This window comes from Notothenia coriiceps, unplaced genomic scaffold (genome assembly GCF_000735185.1).
Source record: "Notothenia coriiceps isolate Sejong01 unplaced genomic scaffold, NC01 NC01_scaffold00019447, whole genome shotgun sequence".
Lineage (NCBI taxonomy): Eukaryota > Metazoa > Chordata > Actinopteri > Perciformes > Nototheniidae > Notothenia > Notothenia coriiceps.
In genome coordinates, this window is record NW_011352148.1 from 47862 (window position 1) to 59055 (window position 11194).

The following is an 11194-nucleotide window of genomic DNA, read 5'->3' on the forward strand; positions in this document are numbered from 1 at the left end:
TATATAGTATATACGTAGTAGCACACACGCACACACACACACACACACACACACACACACACACACACACACACACACACACACACACACACACACACACACACACACACACACACACACGAGGGAGGTCGTGGTCAGAGACAGAACGGGGACCAGCTGGAGCCTTATGGACAAAACACCTTCATCCTGCGGTGTGTGTGTGTGTGTGTGAGAGCCATGACCTCCTCACTCCTTCACTCAGAGTCACCCCGACGTCATCTACATACAGGCAGTGGTGGAAAAAGTACTACGTTCCTTTACTTAAGTAAAAGTACTAATACCACAGTCTAAACATACTCCATTACCAGTAAAGGTCCTGAGTTAAAAATGTTACTAACATAAAAGTATTATCAGATAAATGTACTCAAGTATAAAAAGTACTCATTGTGGAGAATGCCTGTTATACATTTGTTGTATTATTATAGAATATTATATGTTTCTGTTTGAATCATTAGAAACATATGGAGCACATTTTGGAAAATACTTAGTAAATGATTGGTAAATATAGATCATATAAACAAATGTATTTATTTGAAAAGTAACTGCAAATAAATGAAGTGCAGTAAAAGTAAAACATTTACATCTGAAATGTAGAAAGTAGCAGAAAAGCAAAATACTCAAAAGTAAAAGCACCCCAAAATGATACTCAGGTACATTACTTGAGTAAATGTACTCAGTTACATTCCACCACTGCATCTAGGGCTTAAAACACTCATGTTCACCCTCTCACTAAATCACATTTGCAGGTTTCAGAAGGATCACGTATGTATGTGTTCTCTCTTCTGTTGTGTGTTTGAACGCCTTATTTTGAAGGCCTTGTGTGAGTTGTGTCCCATTTCCTCCACACCACGATCACCTCCAGACATCCAGGAGAGGAAAGGAGACGAAAGGTCATTCTCCATCTTCCTCATCCTCACTGTCCCTCTCTCTGAGCACACCCTCCCTCCCCCCTGACGCGGTTCAGGCTAACCCCTTGCTGCTTTGAGCACCCTTGTTTTGCCGCAGCGGGGGGGGCCTCTCAGCGTTGTGGTGTGCTGCATGCTTGCCCTGTCTTCCTCCTCGCCCCTCTGCTGGCACCCTGGAGCAGGCGATGGGGGGAGGTAAGGTTAGCTTACGCCCCCCCCGCCTCCAGCCTTTCTGTTCAGTTAACCCTCATTGCCTGGTCGTACTGAATTAACCTGAATGCTACTGTTTAGGTTCGGTGCCTGTGGTTCTTTTTTTTTATAATACCTTGTTTTTTTTTGTTCATAAAGCATGTTTTCCTGTTTTTAACAACGAGTGATCTCCTCCTCCCAGTGTTCACCAGTTTAATCTCAGTAAAGGACGATAGGGACCCGAATATGTTGTTTTCTGAATGATCTTATGCATAGGTAGGTCTTGTGCATTTGTTTTACTGTAAGTACACAGTACAGTACGTATGTCAAAATGTTATTATGGTATGTTTTGATCAGAGTGTCTAACACACGTTGTTGTTAGTTTACAGTTAATCAGCCTTGTGGAAATGTCTCCACTTGGTCCAGGCAACCCAAAAATGAAAATATGATTTACACCTGATGTTAGGATGATCCACTTAAACTGTCTACTGTATATGGAAATATACTGTGATCCTTTTCCTGTGAGTCTGTGACTGACCCAGAATCTCCTGCTTTTTTTGGGCCTTAACTTTGGTTTTCTGAGAGAAAGGATGATGCTGATAGCTGTGGTTTGCTGAAAGGATTAAGATGTGATTATCTCAAGAGGTTTGGGGGCAGAATTAAGAGTTTTTATAATCATACAGAGAAAGTATTTCCACTGATTCCCCGGCACATAATGTACGTGATTTTAACATTTTCTGTTTTATATATTTGATGATGTTAAGTTGAGATTCAGCTTTTCTTTTTTTGTTTTCTAAAGCTGGAAGTCTATGTTGTATTTTCTGCCTGAATGGGACTGAAATCCCTTAACTGCAAATATTAGTAACAATGAAATTGTTCTGTATGAAGCCATTCTTAAATATTGATCTGATTCAGCATGTTACAAACACTTTTCAACCGGAGGAGTGACGGACATATTGACCTTTTGGACTCTTACATGGAAGAAATTATGAAATCTCTGCTGAAGTTCATGTTTTCTTTCCAACATGTCATGATTTCAAAAACCTTATTATGTTTTTAACGATAAATCTGAAGAGGCACAGATCATTGTAGCTCAATAGCATCCATCTCTGCCAGTGCTCTGCAAAGACAACACAAAACTTTGAGTCCCTGCCCCGGAATAGCCTGCCTGTACAGAGGAAACGGCACGTTGGAATTAGAGAGAATATATATGAATATATAAATAAAGTTTAAAAAGGAAAACATCTATTTTAACTATTGAGAGTCTTACCATTACTTTATCTGCTTTGCAAAGTAAGACTTCCTTTCCTTTCTAAGGTCTACCAAATGGTGTGTTTTTGCACTTTTTCGTTTGTGTTCCATTTGGTAGCCCATGCTTGTGTTTTGGAGCACTGAATACTTTGTATTGTGTTTACCGTGCCAATTAAATATGCCTGGAAAGTTAATGATGTTGAGTCGTGTCTTTGTTTTCTTCCCTTTGGAATTGAGACACAATCAATAGCTAACCTTTTCAATCAAACAGCAACTATGAGCTTGATTACCCACAATGATTAACTTGCTGCTAATGAGAGGAAACAGGATAAATGTGTGATTTCATTTAAAGGTCCCATGTCATGCTTTTCCGGTTATTACCCGTCCCCTTGTGTGTCATGAAGGTTTTTCTGCTTGTAAACGGTCTGCAGAGTCACAAACCCTCAAAGTACACCCTGTAGCGAGTAAAACTCTAACACAGAAAAGACCTGTCTATGCTGCCCCAGAACACCTCGTTGGACATTTCTCTTTTTCCATTGTTTGCTTCCTGGGTATAGTGACGTATTTTGGGTATTGTGACGTAACGTCCATGGAGCCATTACGTTTGGACCAATCCGCGGACATCCTCACACACACACTCGGCAGGACGTTGCGAGGCTCGCTGCTGCGAGGAGCGGACAGTGTGAGCTGGCTCACTGGTGTGGGGTCGGCGAGACACCACAGAACTCAGCCTGAGCACACACACAAACTCCCAGCCAGGCTGTGGGTGTGTGTGTGTTTCGGGCTGGGTTTCGCGGTGTCTCGCTTTCTTGCAGACGGCCACTGGGCTCACAGGGAGGGAGGGGGGGGGGCAGGAGCTCCTACAAGCTGTTTAGGACAGAGAATGAATACACATACTGTACAGAGATGCTGTATGAGAAACCAATGTGAGTTTGGAAAATTGCACAATATAAATGTATTTTAGTAGACCTCAACAATGGAATTATGATCAGTAGAAATGGCCATGACATGGGACCTTTGAATAAGATTGCCCCAACACAAACAGCACAGATGTACCTACTTTATCTAGTATCTCTGCAGATGTTCAACTATTGCTGTAACTAATGACTTTAGTTATTTATGAATCTGTTTGTCATTTTTAAATAAGTAATTACTTGTTTACTCTATGAAATATAGATGTAGGTTCTGGGAGCCCATGTACTGACATGTATTTTTCTTTGTCGAACCAGCAATGAAACGGAAACATATAATACTTATAATAATGTGGCCTATTCGTTTTCTGTTGCACGACTCAATTATTCATTGACAAATTATTTCACTTTATAAGCTAACTGCAGTCGTGCAACAGAAAACGAATAGGCCACATTATTATAAGTATTATATGTTTCCGTTNATGGGTGTTGAGAGATGTATACATAGATCTCTTAATGTTGCTCTCAAAGTGCACCAGATTGATGAATTTAACTTCAATATTTTAATAAAAATCTTCCCGGGGGAGCATGCCCCCGGACCTCCTTAGAGGAGGTGAGGTCCACCTAAAAGGTCCACCCAACACTGTACACATGAACGTTTCTTTTTTTTCGGTTCACCAAAAAAAAAGTCTCACTCCAAGGTGAACTCAAAGGTTGGCAGCCCTGGCATATATTTATGTTAATGTGTGTTTGTGAAGTTTTAATTACCTTTCAGGCGTCTTGGCTGTAAATCAGAAACAACTGAGAGGGATTTAACTCGGGGAAGAAGGCACACCCACACTCTGAGCGCACTTTTCTTCTTATCTCTACTTCTCATGTTCAGCCAAAATATCATCAATTTAGATTATTCCTGCCTCAAGAAACATCAAATGATTTCAACATGTCTCCACGGGTCAAACAATATTTAAAGAGCTTTAAAAGTGTGAACGATCCATCAGCGACTGATGAAAGCAGAGATTGTTCTCTGACTTGTTTGGGCCTAAAGACTGACGGAAGATTAGACTGCAGCAGGTTTGATCAGTCCTCAGTGCAGCTGTAATCAGAGAGCTCTGCCGATGACCTGTTCAACTTCAAGCACAGCAGAGGAAGTAGATAAAACTGCTCAATGTGTGGCAAGTACATCACCTCAAGTACTGTACCTATGACTGGTACTTGATTTGAGTATTTTCTTTTCAGGGTAATATTGTACTTTTCATTCTACTTCATTTTCTACTTAACTTTTCAGATTCAGAGCAATAACACAAAATATCAATCCATATAGTTATATTGATAAGGCTTAATTCTCAAGAGTGCAAATGCCGGGGCTCTACTTTTCCCAACCATATTCTCAACCACGAAAACATAAAATATATTCACTTTGGGAAGCACTTCTCACAAGTGCATTACAAACAAATACCTTTTCGATAATGAGAAATGTGTGTGAAGGGGTTTTGATTTTAAAAAAAATCAATAAACCAACAGAGCTGCAGGCCGTCATCAGAAGGCAAGTAAACTCTTGCAAAAAGAGCACTAGAATCTGCCCTGATGCAGGTCACCTAGTGGGAGGGTGTTTCGTTCATTATTATTCAAGCTACATTTATATTTGTCTCAAAATGCCTGTAAATATCAAAGTTTCTGGCTGGCAATATCTGCTGTTAGGGGTTGCATTAGGTCAGGAAAGAGTAGTGTCCTGGGTGATCAGTTCTCCACTTCTCTTATGCCCAGAAGATACCCCCTGATTAGCCGAGAAGGGAAATGCACCAAGCTGCTGTAAATGTTTGATCAGCAGCCAGACACACAACAGAAACAGCAACATCCTCCAGTCAACTGAATGGAGACATTCAGCTACAATTACATTTTAAGTCCTGTACTGAGGTTTTATTTATTTATGCTGCCACCTTAAATGAATTGTATATCCCTTAATGTTTTGTATTCTTCAATACTGTTGCTTATCGCTGCTGGTTGACCTCTGCTCCCCCTCTTTGGTGTCTATTTTAGCACTTTGATGCATTCAAAGATTAGGTACATTCTTGCAAAAAGTCCCACGAATAATGCAAACTGTATAGAGTGGCAAAGTCCCTCCCCTTCCGGTGGACCTCCATGGGACCTTATTTCGGAAAAGTTATGTATTGAAGTCAATAGAGAAAGAAAGATTATCTTTCGAACCCGTTTGAATTGTGCCACGAATTACACACATGATGTTTGTCAATTTAAAAGATAATTTTGCAAGTCAAAAAAAAAAAGATGTGTTGTAAAACTGTGAAGTAACACATTTGTTTGTGTGAAACGCTCAATGAACTACATCTCTGGTCTCGCAGAACAACACACGTCACCAAGATGGCCGTCGCTACTGTCTTGTCAACAAAACGATTGACTACCCTCACTATCACCACAATGAAACACGTCCAGAAGAATGTCATGCAAAGCTGCCTTTCTGTCTTCCTTTGATTCTCTCTGAACTGCCTGGTCTTTTTAATGTTTAATGTCAACCATTTGTGCAGATAGCATGAAGTAGAAAAGATCGCAGATGCTAATGTAGCGTTAGCATTTCTCCCCCGGGCTTACATTGTGTATTATAGAATGATCACACCGGTGNGTGCACTTTGAGAGCAACATTAAGAGATCTATGTATACATCTCTCAACACCCATTTCAAACAGAACTGTACACAGATTTTCTTTTTCTTTATGGATATTTTACAAATCACTCCCCTTTTAAACTGTATTCTTTTTTTACTGTCATATAGTGTTTCATAACTGTTTTTCATTTATTCTCATAATTGGTGACCAAACCGTTTGAGACCCACTGAGATAACTAGACTAAAGTTAACTATCTAAACACTCGGAGTCCCTTATCTCACTGAGCTGTATCTCTCTGGCTCTCCCTCTGCTGGTTTTAGAAACAGCTTCTAATATCCATTAGCGCAGCTAGCTAACCAGATGCTAACAACAACAATGCAAATAGTGAGTTTGGTAGAAATATGTATAATAGTAAAGTTATTTAAGATGATCCCATATTTATTGAAGATCTTACATTATAAATATTCCCCAAAATTATTCAAAAGCATATTCTTCAAAACTCTCTGCCGTAGTATGACACACAGGAGACTATTGATGTGTGTGGTGAGTTTGGTAGAAATATACTGTATAATAGTGATTGAATATTATTGTATTCTCTTTTTTCGGAGTTGCACTTTGCAGACGGTCCCTGAGTAGTTCGTTGTCAACCTTACCACAGTAGTTAGGAGACGTAATTTGTGTCTGAATAACGTTTTGTTCATGAGTTATTGATCCGTGAAATCCGAATCTCCCAATATCGTTCCAACTTTACTGAACTAAGCCGGAAGACGGTCTCATTTCGTGGACGAAAACTTAGCGTGAGGAAAGGCATGTGTGGCGTGAGTGCGTGCGATATGGGTTAATTGCACGACTCTCACGCTGAATGCGTGAGGGTTGGCAGTCCTTTGCATTGAAATAATGAGATATAAAAACAATAAGTAAGTAATAAGTGGACCAAACATTCAGGATACAATGTTGAAGTCCTGTATCCTTTAGTACTTGTTGTTATTTATAATACTATATTGAACATTGTCACTATTCCCCTTAGCTGATTGGAGAACTTGGGAGCAGCTTAGTGCATTTCCCTAAATGACCTAAGAGAGCGAAATCTTTTATGACTCAAAGCTTGATTGTGAATTTATCGTATGAACGAACCGACATGTTTTTAGGAAAGTTCTATCTGAAGTACACACTTCTTGCTACTCTTTTATAGTTCAGTTTATTCAGTGAATTCCAAAACTTGGGGGCATACATTCCACACCAGAGCCCAGAGTGTGTTTTAGGCTACCTGCTGGTGTTGGTCTGTTCCATTACGGCTGTGTTCCTGTCTGGCCTGGTGTGAAGGCAGACGCAGACGGCCTGATGGGGAAAGCACACCTCTGGATATCAGCCCAGTCTGCCGCGTCACAAAGGCCTGGGGAGGGGGCTGTGTCTGTCTGTGAAACGCATCAAGACTGCCACCTTATGGTGTGTGTGTGTGTGTGTGTGTGTGTGTGTGTGTGTGTGTGTGTGTGTGTGTGTGTGTGTGTGTGTGTGTGTGTGTGTGTGTGTGTGTGTGATGGTAGAACAGTATAATAGTCCGTATATAACCTTTTTAAAACCTGGAATGAATTTAAGATCTAGTTTCACAGTTATTTTTTGTCTTCTGCTAAAGCTTTTTAGATGCATGTAGGAATTTATACCACAAGTTAGTTCAACTTCCTGAATGCATTATGACCATGCACTACTATTATGATTAATAGGATTCCTTGCTATTCATGCCCTTTTTAAAGCTACATTAGCCAGAAGACCCTGAGGGCCTCGTGGACCTCTTTTCTTCTCAAAGAGTTAAAGCACAGATACAGTACAGGTGTGCAGAATGAAGATGGTTGTTATTCCAAATCTTTGTGACTGCAACGTCAAACCAAGCCTGAAATGGGTGAACATCTCTGAACACTGCGCAGCATCCAGCTGCTGGCCTGACAGCTTTGTCTTCTTCGCTGCAAGATCTTAACTTTTAATATTTTCAGAGCCAAAATATGTTGAATCATCACCAAAGTATGAGCACTGTGGGAAAGAAGACACAAACACCAGTGAACAAAAGACAGTCACAGGCTCGATGCATGATAGACATACCATTAATAGAAAATAGTTCATATCAAACACAAACACAATCCGCAATAACATTTCCCAAAATGAAAGCACAGAAGTTTTGTCAGTGTAACAAAGAAGGTCTCTGAGAACCCAGAAAAATGTGAGGAGCTGGTTCCTCCATCTGGAATAGATATGCCGGCTGCATCCCGCGCCGAGCTGAGATAATACTTGGACCGTGGCTTCAGTTTTCTATAATATTCTGCACAGCACTGTACAATATACTCAAGAATACTGAGACCTTATGGAGCTGCCATGTGCCATTACGTCTTCAACATTGTCAACAAATCTGAGGCCAACAAATGTGATTCAAGAAAGTAAAAAATGTGCTATTTGTTGGCTTGAATATGCTCCTGACTTGATTCACGGCACGTTCCACTGTCAGCAGTCCATAGTTTCTCGGAGCAGCAGGAACAGCAGGGGTTAAGCCAGCATTGATGTGAGCTGTATGTTTACATCGAGCCTGGGGGAGTCAGCGGATACTTTTCACTCTCCCCGCAGCAAGCCTGCCGCTGCTAGCCACTCATCTCTGCTCTTTCATTAACTGCCGCTAATTACAGACGAAGGCGTGCAACTGTGGGTCAGAAACCATAAACACCTCACAATCTACCAAGATCAGTCTTGCCCTGCGCCCTTTCCCTTTTTTCCCTTCCCTCCAGGCATACAAAGATAATGGATCCCATTTTCTTGGGAAAATGTTTGGGAGTTTTGGGGAAAAGGTGATTTATCGTCAATTTTCAAAGAAGCCCCCACCACTCCTTAAACAAAACAAGACGAATCAACAATGAAATTCCTCTGCTGACCTCTCCTTGAGTTGTAATTTGGTTCAAGAGTGGCTTCCAGCCACACAGTCAGGCTGCAGTTAGACATTTTTACCAGACGGTTCACATTGAGATCAGTGTCATCATGCTCGTTTTTAATCCCACAATAAACCACTATGGAAAAAACATTTGGAAACAAACATTAGTACGTATTCACAGTGAATACCACGGCGTGTAAGGAAGGCCTCTACCGCAGGACAAAGGACTGTCTGTTGCTCCAGCCGCTCTTTGTAATCTTTGGACAACTTCATGAGGTCTTATTCTCCCCGGTGTGACAGCATCTGTGGCAAAGCTCCAGACCATTTGACCACCTCTGACTCCAGGCAGCCGCACCACAGAGAACTCATCTCACATCCATGAGATGGTCCAACCAACACGCTCATACGGAGCCAGCATCCAACCCATTCATTAAGTGCACATATCCTCTTCAACCAGGCCCGCCCCTCCCTACACGCAGATCACGCAGACTGCGTGGGGCCTCACCTCGCGGAGTTGGCCTCACCTCGCGGAGGAAGCCTCATCTTGCGGGGGGGGCCTCATCTGAAGCGCAAATGCGTCGCAATTAGTGTAAGCTCGCCGCAGTTTCACAGTTCACACGAGGGCCTCATCACATAACTTTGCGTGGGGCCACATGTTGGCCAGGGGCGGCCCTGTCTCAAACCCTTCCGAAACCAAGGACATGGATACACACAGACAGGCAAATACTAATGGAGATGAGGCTTGTTTACAAGACTGTTTCCCCCACATCTTATCCCCCATATAAACCACAAACTATTTGTTGTGTGTTATAATTAGCTTCACTGGATTGGATTAGAACCAACATTATTGTTTCCATTCGTTGTAAATTAGAACAATTAAATGGCACAAAATATATCAAATTCAGCCCAATATCTCAAATTACACATTTGTCACCTGGTTTTCCAGTGTATGCAGCATACAACACTCTCTGTTCTTAGAGCTCCGCAGGGTAAGTGGAAAAATAAGATATTTTAAAGATCTATTTAACTCAACAATGTCATTTTGTTGTGACAATGAGCCAATCAGTTTTCTCCCCAAAAAAAAGGCACAATTAGTAGGATATGTCAATTGCGGTTTGTAATAACAACATCCTCCTCAGTATAACCAGGGTTAGACACATGTCAATACGTTGAATGTGTCTGTTTTTCTGTAGCTTTTCTATTGCTTCAGTCATTTTAATTAAAATTGACGTCCGGAAAGGTCCCCAACAGCAAACAAACAGTAAAAAACAATAGAGAAAATCCAGCAAACGCCTGCAGAAAAAGATTATCTGGGTGTAAGATTTGACAGACATCTGACCTTTGACACCCACATCAAACACCTGTGCAAAACCTCCTTCTACCACCTCAGGAACATTGCAAAACTCCGTCCCACAGTCTCCCTGTCAGATGCTGGACAACTGGTCCATGCCTTCGTCTCCTCAAGGCTCGGTTACTGCAACGCTCTCCTCATCGGGACTCCTAGCCGGAGCCTTCAGAAGCTCCAATACGTACAGAACAGTGCCACTAGGATCCTGATGAGGGTGAGACAATAGGAACATTCACACCAAGTACTTGTCCCACAAAGGTTCCTGAGAAGTCTTTAGTTCTCATGAACTAAGTACAGATCGCGTTCACACCGGAAATTAGTTCCTGGGGGTGGATTAGGCAAATGCAGCTGCTGACGTCACTTCTTCTTCTTCTGCTTTGGGTTTACTGGCAGGCCGCAAACAACCTCCCGGCGTATACTGCCGCCCAAAATCCCCGGCCGGAAGTCCCTGGAGTTAGGGACTGGCTACAGTAGAAGCTGCTGGGAGTCCCAGCAGGTTCTACTGAAGCCTTCCGAGTGAACGGCCAGAACGCCGACACCTCCTCATCTCCACCCCTCCCATGTTTTATTTTGTGTTGTCATAAGTTAGTCTCTCTGCGTTTCTGCGCTGGGCTAATGCTAATAATGCAATGCGAGGATAATAAAATGGGAAAAGTACTTGGTGTGAACGCGCCTAATACAACTTCATTCCCTCCACTGGCTTCCTGTCTCATTCAGGATCGAAAACAAGATCTCACTACTGACCCATCAATGCATCCACGGGAACGCTCCTCCATACCTGAAGGAACTTCTCACATCTCAAACCTCCACACGCAACCTCCGTTCCACAACAAACCATCTGCTTCGCCCCCCCGAGGACCAAACTCTGTACAATGGGGGATCGGGCTTTTTTGTGCAGCTGCTCCTCACCTGTGGAATTCCCTCCCAGGCCACCTGAGGACTCCACAGACCACTGAAGCCTTTAAGAAAGGCCTAAAAACAAGTGTTTAGGCAAAAGTGCAGATCTGTAATGAGGACCCATCTCTG